Here is a 10906-nt window from a genome sequence, read left to right as displayed (position 1 = left end):
ACCCGTACCATTCTACGGTCGCCTAAACGGGGATTTACCTTCCAGGGACCCGTACCATTCTACGGTCGCTGAATAGGGAAATAGGTTTTGTCTAGGACCCGTTCTATTCTACGGTCACCTAAACGGGGATTTACCTTCCAGACCCGTACCATTCTACGGTCGCTGAATAGGAAATAGGTTTTGTCTAGGACCCGTTCTATTCTACGGTCACCTAAACGGGATTTACCTTCCAGGGACCCGTACCATTCTACGGTCGCTGAATAGGGAAATAGGTTTTGTCTAGGACCCGTTCTATTCTACGGTCGCCTAAACGAAGTTTTGCTTGGCTAGGACCCGAACCATTCTTCGGTCGCCCGGCCTTGCAACTTGAGAGGTCAGGCGACCGGGACCCGAACCATTCTTCGGTCGCCTTAATCAGATTGAATCTGGAGGAAAATCTTTGGGGGACAACTCGGTCGAGTGTCGGTGTTTTCAAAAGGGACTGGGCTATGACAACACGCCGAGTCAATATAAAGGGACATCGGGCTACGAAAGCACGCCGAGTCGATAAAGATGGACTCGGCTACGAAAGCACGCCGTGTCAATATAAAAGACATCGGGCTACAAAAGCACGCCAAGTCGATAACGAGGGACTCGGGCTACGAAAGCACGCCGAGTCAATATAAATGGACATCTTGACCGAGTCAAGTGTGAAAAATGGGTAGAGATATACTTACCTGATGATATCTCGATTCTTTGGGATATGTCTTTTGGAACTTAGATATCCCGTGGAGGCCTTTCACCTCCTAATATCATGAAACATTCGAAAGGAACTTGAATTACCTGTCGACATGATTTAGAGCAAAACGATATGCATTCATCAAAGAGATAGACAATCTAAGCTACCCTAGAATGCACATTTCAAAATTCAGTGAGGTTTTCATTAACTCAGTCAGGGTTTATGCATAATGACATTTGTATCACCCAAATTTCCACTGGAGAGAATTATCATTCAAGACAATCTACTCACGACATGGATTTCTTAAAAATACTAAATGAGAGACTTTCGGTTAGAAAGGACTTTCACTCACTCTCATTTAGAATGGCTATTTTATGCGAATCACTCTATTTTATCATATCGATATGGGTCCGAGTATTCTCGCAAGCGGTACGATCTTACCAATCCGAGAGGTCTTTAATAGGGACCATAATGTGGGCTTGGTCAATGGCTTAACACAATGACTCTTTGAGTCAAAGCTATTGGATGAACTGTCTTGTAATCATCTCCGGGTTTACAAGTCAAAAACCCTGCAAAATGAAAAAGAAATAATATTGCTCGCACTTCTTCGAGCGATGCTTATAAACATATGAACTCTTACGTTAATTCAAATGCCCTAATCTGAAGAGACTTTGTAAGGGACGTAACGTAGGTTGGGTTCATGGGTTGAGAAATGAAAGGATCATTAGGCTCAAAATGTGTGTAAAAGGTTTGAGTTGATGATCATCTTAGCATTGCCACCAGTTTTCTTTTTCACCATTGGGGATTGCCTTTATGAAGTCCCATTGATTGCAAAAACTTAGCATTTGAGTTCTTTGACTATTGCTCCATTGGGATTCGATACTTGTAGTTGACAGTCACCTATCTTGACTCTCTTTTTTTCATCTATGGGCATTGACTTTGCTTTTACCAAGCACACCACTTTTTATGCCCATAACTCTCATGCATTTTTTTCACTTTTTTTTCATGGGCATTGGCCTTGCTTTTACCAGGCACACTGCTTTTTCATGCCCCTTAATTATATTTTGAATTCAATTCTTGCGCACAATGCATGCGTCAAGCAATTACACTTTGAATGGCACTTGAACTTTCAAAGGTCCTCATCTGGCTTTTGCCTTGCCCCAGTGTGGGGGATGATCACCAACTGGGTTTAATGTGAAATGAATTCATAGGCTCAAGTGGGCTATGCAAAGGATATAAGTGTATGGGATAGAGAAAGAAATGCTCTTCATCATCCTAAGGCACTTAAATTAACACATGAATTCAATGTAATAGCATGACTTGAAGATTGATGCAAGTGAGAGCAAGAAAATTTCAATTCATTTTCCTCACCTCATGATGCCATTTGATCTCTTAGTTGCCCCGATGTGGGGTGATTCTTGACAGGGGTGATTTGAAAAGAATATCCATAAGTGTATGGGCTCAAAAGGGTTAAGCAACGGATCACCTGTAGTGTTTGGGATAGAGATATGAATTGCCTCTCATTATTTCGGTTGCCGTACCTTTTGCGAGAGAACTCTTTACCTTATGAATATGAACCTTCCTACACTCATCTCACAAGTGTATGAATATGGGACTGTGTATAGGATAGGGTTTGCCTTTCATCATCCCGACTCATCTCATTTAGTATGCTCAATCAATTCCACATCATTCATTAAATTAGTCCATCTTGATATTCTTTAGTGGAATTGATGGATAAAACATGTAAGAGTCAACATGCAAAACCCTTTTTAAAAAGAACTCAACAGCTTTAAGCATGTCAACTTCAAACAGTAATCTATACTGCAAAATGGTTTTAAGCATTCATTCAAGGATTCCTCTACAATGGGAATTGCCTCAGCAGTTTATGTCTTTGGATTGTCCCTATCATTCAAGATTGAAAATCCACTTTTGCCCCTGCACAAGAGAACGTGCATCAGGATAATACTATGCAACATCAAAGTAAATTCAAATTGCACATCCATTTTGGCTCGAGTTGAGACTTTATCCCAGTCGGATCACTACCAAAATCTGTTATGTCCCAAATTGGTCATCTCCTCCACCAGGGAATGATGGTCATCTTTTACTTGCCCCAAATCTTTTTCATTACAAGTGCGCTCTAAACCTGTTGATCACAAGTCAAGTTTATGATCATTGAGACTTGATACGCCATTCTCGATGTCCCTTGTCATAAAGTTATAGAATCATGTTACGAGACAAGAAGCAAATGAGTCGGACAAACAAACAAGTTTAATCTGCTACAAGCTTTGAGAAAATGTTTTTTTTTTTTTGTTTTATTTCATTTTTTACAATGAAATGCTTTTTTTTTTTTTTGAAAAGGTTTTGGGAGGAAACATGAAAAAGTCCAGCCCTCGGATTTCTCCGTGGATGATATTTTTCTTTTTCATGGTTGGACATCGTCATTGGACTGGTTTGATATACCCCATCATGTCCTCAAAATTAGAAATAAAATTGTAATTTCATCAAATGAATTACATTATTGAAATGGAAATTGTGATTCCTAACCCCTAAAAAGAGAGAAAATCGAAAACGATTCCTAAAAAGGGAAAACTAATTCCTAAAAAGCAATAAGAATTCCCACGCAGGGGAAAATGCAACCGAGCATGCCCTTAATTAAACAAGGAAAGTGAACTACTTAGGACTATGAATCATGTATGCTTGAGTTCTTCACCCTCCTTGCTCATGTGATGCGAACCCTTCAGAGATTCTTCCTTCTAGATATGTCACGAGTCTCTTCATGGTGGCATCAAATTCAGCTACCTCGGAAAAGTGAGACGATTCAAAAGTTCTCTTGGCTCTCTTCTTTGAGTCGCAAATTCTTATTGAAGATGGAGTACCTATGTCATCGCAGCCTTTTTTCTTGATGAGAAAAGTCACAGTGGTAGACAATTCATTGACTTGATTTTGGTGGTGTGCAATTTGCTTGTTCATATTGTCAATGATACGGTCCAGCGCCTCGTTTCGATCCGCCATTTTAGCTCTCGACCGTGTACGGATGGGTGAACGAGATCGCTTCATAATCACCTAATTGAATAAATGGGAACATGTAAGCATGATGTGTAAATAGAAAGCTAGTCCATGACAACCATTTAATTTTAGTCAAGAAAAGTCCACATGTGAAGAGGATTTCCTGAAATTGGACTAGGAAAATAAAGATATGAGATGCCCCAATAGGGACGAAATTTCCTAAATATGAACTAGGAAAAACCAAGACATAAATTGAAAACAAATTTCCAATTTTTATTTTCCAAATGATTCATTGTATGGCAATTCATTTGATTTCTAATTGACAACGGAATTAAATCAATGATTGACCTAGATTGTCATGGACCGATCAAGAGTATGACAAAGTAAGTAAATTGCATTAATATGGGAATAGAAGACTTACTTCACCAAGGAAAATCGATGGCAATCACATAGACATGCACATGAAGTGTGAGGCTCAATTTCTACTCTAGACAGGCTTAACAAAGTGGAGCTAAGAGGATGGTCTGACCGTTGCAGTCTCGCATTAACGTGTCAGGTCCCCTTAACTCCGGCTCAGTCGAATGGAATGTCCAATAATCACGCAGTCTCGCGGATATGGACAAACACATTTGACACCATGAAAGAAATTTCGGAGAAGAGAAGGTCAACCTCTACATAGCAATCTCGCTTTAGAGGAAGTATCATTCTCAACACCATCCTAGAAGTTCTATCGCAGCCTGTGTCCGACCGCAGGTTGTGTGTGCAAATAGTGTGGTGCTAAAGCAATAAAGCATGCACAACAGTTTAAATGCAAACAACACTTCTATAGTTTTAATTCAAACATTCATCCCTAACTCCAACCTGCAAGACAAGGGTTAGCAAAGACTACTCCCCTTATACCTCCTATCTGCAAGAACATTTAACACCTTAGGAATGTTAGGGACATACCTGGGATCCTCGCTGCCAAACAAAAATAATTTTAAAAAGAAAAATTGACCTAAGTCCACTAAGTATTTTAACACATGGTCCCCAGCGGAGTCGCCAAGCTGTCGCGACCTAATTTTTCGGGTTATGAACCACCTATGGTTTGGCTAATGGATTGTTAAGCCTAAACTTAACTCGGGCTCTCCCAAGCCCATACCAATTCGCAACTTAGGTTTGAATTCTTAACATGCAAATTGATTTTATTTAGGAGTCGCCACTAATCAGTTTATGGTAGGTCGATTAGACACCTAAGTAAAATAATGGGAGAATTACGTTACTCCTACGAACCAGAGACTAAGGGCACGGGGACTTGATTACATTAGATTTCTCTAATGCCCTTTTTTGGTACCATTCTTTTTATTTTCAAAAAAATGTTTGGCAATTGAATTGCTTTTAAACTAACTTCCTAACATGTGAGGTGATCATACATGTGCGCATATCACCAATTTAACACTCAAGAAAGCAATTAAATATTGCAAAACATACCTAGGAGCAACGAAAGCATCTGCATTGTTAAATCAGAATTCACATCAGCAACCCTAGATATGATTTCTAATTAACACGCAATTTCAATTTTTGTTTTCACTTTATTTAATGAAAATCATAACTTATGCAATGCATGTTAATAATCTAATATGACATGGCAGCATGACCTAAACTATATGACATGAAGAAATGCAATAATTAAATGCAATCTAAATGACCTAATCTAATGACATGCAATGCGATGCAATGGCATACAAAATTATTTAAACTAAGATGACATGCCGCATATAATTTAGCACACGAGTTATATGTCATGCGACATTTATTAAATGATTTAATCTAATGACGAGTAAGTTCTAATTAAATGAACCTACATGACATGCATTTGATATTTCTATTTAAAAATGCAAAAATGATCTAGCTAGATTAACATTCTATTTAATTTAAACTAAGATATTATCTTAATCTAACATGTAATTGATCTAATATGCAATAACGTGCAGAGCAAGCCCTAATTCTACATGACATATGCATGATTTTTATCTTTTATTTTTATTTAAAATTCAAAATTTAAAATTACCACGTAATTAAACACGCAACTAAAATCTTAAATTAATGCATTTTTTATTGTTTTTCGAACTAAAATCCATATCCTAGCTATGCAAGATAACAAGAAATATTCTAAAACAAACTGAATCCTAATTCAATTTTTTTGGATTTTTAGTGATTCTCCAAAACAAACCATTATCAACTAAACAGTAAATCTAAACAATCAAGATATGCAATCAAATAAATGATCAAAATAACCGAAAAAATAACCTGTTGTCTCACGAGTCAAATTAACGATTATCTTAACCCTAATTATCACAACAAAGAGTTCAAAATAACTAAAATCTGATCCGAATTCTTACGGATCAAATTAATAGTTATATTGATTCAACACTTAAAATACTATCGACAAATCCCAGAAATTATTATAATAAAAAAAATGATCCGAATTCTTACGGATCAAATTAGTAATTACAATAATTCTAGGGAATATCATGTGGATAATGCCTACAAAATCCATGAAATAAAGATCACTCCTAAACTTAAAAGAAATAAATAAAATAAAGTAAATATAAAAAGAAAATAAAACTACCTAATTTCCCTTTCTTTTTTTTTTTCTTCTTTCCTTTTCCACGTGGAACCGTGGGTCTTCGAGGAGGTCCACCAGGAGTTAATCGTCGGAGCTCCGGCGATGAGGACCAGCAGCGAGCGGATCGGCGGCGGCGGTGGCGTCGCGAGGAGCAGCGACAAGCGAGATCTCGGCCGGCGTCGCGGGTGCAGGTGCTCGGCTCCACGGCACGGCAGCGAATGGGACCGCAACTCGGGAATCTGGTCACGGTGTTGCGGTGGGTTCGATCTGCGGCGGAGCGGCTTCACGGGTCGTCGAGTTGCGGCGTCGACGGCGGGGAGCAACACGGTGGCTGCAATCGTTCGCGACGGCGGGTTACTGACCGCGGACGGAGCGAAGGCGCGACGGTGGTGCTCGGCGGTGCGGCGCGGCGGGGTCGGTGGCCCGCGGCTCTGACGGACCAACGACGCGAACTCGCGGGCGAGGGAGATGGCGCGGGCTTCGATTGCTGGCAGCTCGGGCAGCAACGAGCGAGCGGGAGGAAGCGTCGGCGGGACGCGGCGTCCTGGAGACGCACCGGGGCAGGTCGGGGTCTGGCGGCGTCGACGACTCGGGGCGGCGCGGCGGTTGCGGCTGGCTTCAAGGCGGCGAGCGGCACGGCGAAGTGGCGAGGTGCGGCGACCGGTTTCGAACTCGAGCGAGGCGCCGAGCAGATCTCGGCGAAGGAGGGGCGCTGGTTTTGATTTTCAGCTCCGGCAGCAAATCGGTGACTTCGCGGGAACGAGCGGAGAGGAGCCGGCGCCGGCGACCGTCGGGATGGCGTCCGGTTGCAACTCGGGCGGCAAGGGTGAGGAAGACGATGAACAGAAACGTCTCCTCACCCCCTGCCAATTGTACTTTTCTTTCTTTTTTCAACACACCTCTACGGACGGTTTCCCTTTTGGCCTTTTTCTGAATTTTTTCCAAAGAAGCTCCTCTCTCTTCTCTCCACTTTTTCTGATTTTTTTATCCAAGAGAAGCTCTCCCGGACGAAGAGAAGGCCACCCCTATTTATAGAGTGAAAACTTAGTCTGCTCAACCTACGAAGATTTGCATAACAACTCAATCGCTGAAGATCATCTTTCGAGATTATCGTGTATGCTGACTCACTCGGCCATTGAAATCATCTATTAAAATCTTCCAAGCTGACTCGCTCGACCATTGAAGATTTTATATGCTGATTCAGCCATTGAAGATAAACTGGAAATTTTTTGTGAAGATTTTTCAAATAATTCACTTTAGATAAAACTCCATTTCCAATTCTAAAATCTTTCGAGATATCCATCCGCAACAAAATATTTTAGAATATTCCTTATCCTCCTTAATATTCCCAACTTTAAGATTACAGTGCGATTTTTTTAATTTCCAAAAATCATCATAATATCGCATCAAATCTTAAATTTTCACAAGATAATTAATTAAACATAACGACGGGCTTGGGTTAATTTTATCCTTTCATGGGCCTAGCCCGGCCTATTAATTTAAAATTCAAAACCACCGATTCAACCCATCCACCACCGGTCCAGTAAATGCAAATAAAAAATAAATGCACCTACAACTAAATGCTATGCAATTAATTAATTATTGATTAAACCCTAATTTTAATGCGATAAATGACTAAACGGACCGTCAAAATCTAGGTGTCAACAAACAACATCATATAGAACAAGCACATCGCCCAAAAATATCACAAGATCTCCAAATAACTCATCCCAAGTTATAACATAACAAGATTTCATATTAGAACAATGCTTTCTCAAACCCAAATTCAAGTATGAACATCAACAAGTCATTTCCAATAACAGTATCAAATCAAGCAACCTTAGCAATAACTAAACTTTCCTTGTCTACCTCAAACCTCATAATGCAAGCAAACTTATGAGCAAACCATACAAATTAACCCATGGTCCTAACCTCTCTAGGATAGCTTGATCCTACTCCTAATACAAGTAAAATCAACATAAATCCAAGCAATGTAACACAACGGCCTAGCCAGCATTTAGGGGACTTACTTACAAACAACCAAGATAAGGATGAGGGGTGGTCGGTGGTGCTGGACGGTGGACAGCAAGGTGGCAACGAGACGGCATGAAGACGATAGTGCAGCGGCGGTAGGATGGTAGCAAACCAAAGGGAAAGAGAGAGAGAGAGAGATAGAGAGTGAGGGGGTCGGCAAGGGGGAGAAAGGGAGAGAAATGAGAGAAAAAGGAAGAACTTGGAGAAGAATGAATGAAAGGGAGAGAAGTGGGTCTTGAAAGCATCAAATGCAAGGCTAATTTATAGAACTATGCTCCTGATGGCTTCTTGGCTTGGGGGATAAGTATACTAGAAGTGCCAAAAGTTGTGTACGACGCTCACTTTAGTACCAAAAGTTTTCGCTAGCTCACTTAAGTGCTAAATCAGAGGAAAAACGGTCACTTTAGTGTCAACGGCAAGAAATTCTGGCCAAACTGATTACGTGTCATTTATAATTAAAATTTTAATATGACTTGGCAAAATTTTGGCACTTAAATGATCACTTTTAATAAAATTTGGCACTTAAATGGTCACTATTTATAACTTTTGGACAACGTCGTTTAAGGGTTATATGCTGACTAGGCACACTGGTGAGCCATGTAGGATTGAGAAATTAATAAAATATAACCACGTCGGATTTCCAGCAGTCCGAACCGGAGTTGACACTTAAATGATCGTTTTTTTTATTATTATATAAAAGTAGCACTTTAGTAACCCGAAAGAAACTTTTGGCACTAAAGTGAGCGCCGTACACAACTTTTGGCACTTCTAATGTACTTACCCCCTTGGCTTAGAGAGCAAAAGTGAATCTCCATCATACAATTGACTAAACTTGGAGAGCACACAGTTGACTAAACTAGGGGAGCAAGGAGCAATCTTGGACATCCAATAGTCTAAGCTTGGGGAGCAAGGGTTGATCTCAACCATGTAATTGCCTAAACTTGTCCTCCAAGCTTGGGCGTGTGGCCTTCCCCCTCCAATGTAAAGAACAATTTCAATCAATTTTTGAAATAAATGTCATTACATTATCAAACGGATTCGAAAAATTAAGAAAGTTTAATATGTTGTAGAAAAGATCTTAAATAAAATTTTTCATGAAGGAAGACAAGCCTAAATCATTTTTTTTTTTTAAAGAGCAGAAAATTACCAAAGACAACCCAACATTTCGTTCGTCGGACAGATTCAACTAACGCAGAAGAAAATTCATTTTGACATCCAAATATTCATAAAACACTTTGAAATTTTAGTATATTGTAGAAATGGATATCCTCTACATATTTTGTGAAGGTATAATGTTCAGATTCCAAAGGAAAGTTTTTATAAAAAATTGAGAAGATAAATAGGTTAACGTTTTTAATGCACTGGGCAGTTTTCACAGGGTAAAAGAATAGGCTTTTTTTACCAATCATCTCACCTCAGAAAAATATGAAATTAAAGTATATTATACATCAAGATGTTTTGAATAAATTTTATGAAGGAAGTTTCTCCAAATTCAAATCACAAGAAATTCTATAAAATCGGAAAACAGTGAGGATCCAGGAATTTCGAAAACTGGAATCAAAGTGGAATTTGAGAAACCAAAGGTGGCAAATCTTCTTGCAAGACCAAAGTCTTGGTTTCTTGTAATAATTGCTTCTAGAGGGCATTAATGAACTAAGACTTTGAAGATAAGCCTAAAATTAGGCTTCTAGAGGCTAGGTTACTATTCATGCACACAGAGCTTGGGTTTGGACTCGACAAACTTGGGCTTCCAATGGTTGAGCCACTTTTCCAAGACCAAAGGTTGGGGTGCCATAAACTATTCGTGGGATTAAACATTGGTTAAACTGATTAGGGGTGTTTCCTAATTATCCACGAAGGACACCCCTAACTAGACTGAGGTTCATGGCTAAATTCAATTAGAAATGGCTTTAACGGGGCCTATATGAATTGGGGGGGGGGGGTTCTCTTGGGGTATCGCTTGCACAACCCATGATTGATTCCAAACCAATCCACATTTGAGCCTAATCGATCCATGGATAATCCTCGGTTGTCATGTAACCGAGCGAGAATTGATTTACTTACTTCGGTTCACGGTCACTTAGAATTGACTTAGGGTCGTTCGGGATTAGTATAATGACCGTGCGGAATCACTCGCAATCTGGCTATATATATACTTAGGTCGAGTCAATCTATAATCATTCATTCATTGATCCGTGCCGATGTAAGGTCGTCTTGCGTCAATTCTTATGGTCGAGCAATCGTTCCATGGTCAAGTACTCTAGTTGAGTGCATTTCTTGATCCACAATTACCTCTCCCAATCATATAGTTGACTTATAAATGATACTTAAATCAATCCATAGTCTATTCCTGTTAAGGGCACATCGAAGCTTTAGACCATTCCTTGAGTCTAGGATAGGGGTCAAATTCGAGGATGTCACACTGGATGTCAATATGTCATTTTAGTCCTCTCTCATTTCTTTTAAACATTATAAAAAATTGTGCCAAAATTCTTGTCGCGACCTACCCTCAAGGGGCTGCCCTCAAGGGAATAGATTTA

The sequence above is a fragment of the Eucalyptus grandis genome, chromosome 4 (assembly GCF_016545825.1).
Source record: "Eucalyptus grandis isolate ANBG69807.140 chromosome 4, ASM1654582v1, whole genome shotgun sequence".
In the NCBI taxonomy this organism is placed as follows: Eukaryota; Viridiplantae; Streptophyta; class Magnoliopsida; order Myrtales; family Myrtaceae; genus Eucalyptus; species Eucalyptus grandis.
Note: the sequence above shows the minus strand (reverse complement) of the source record.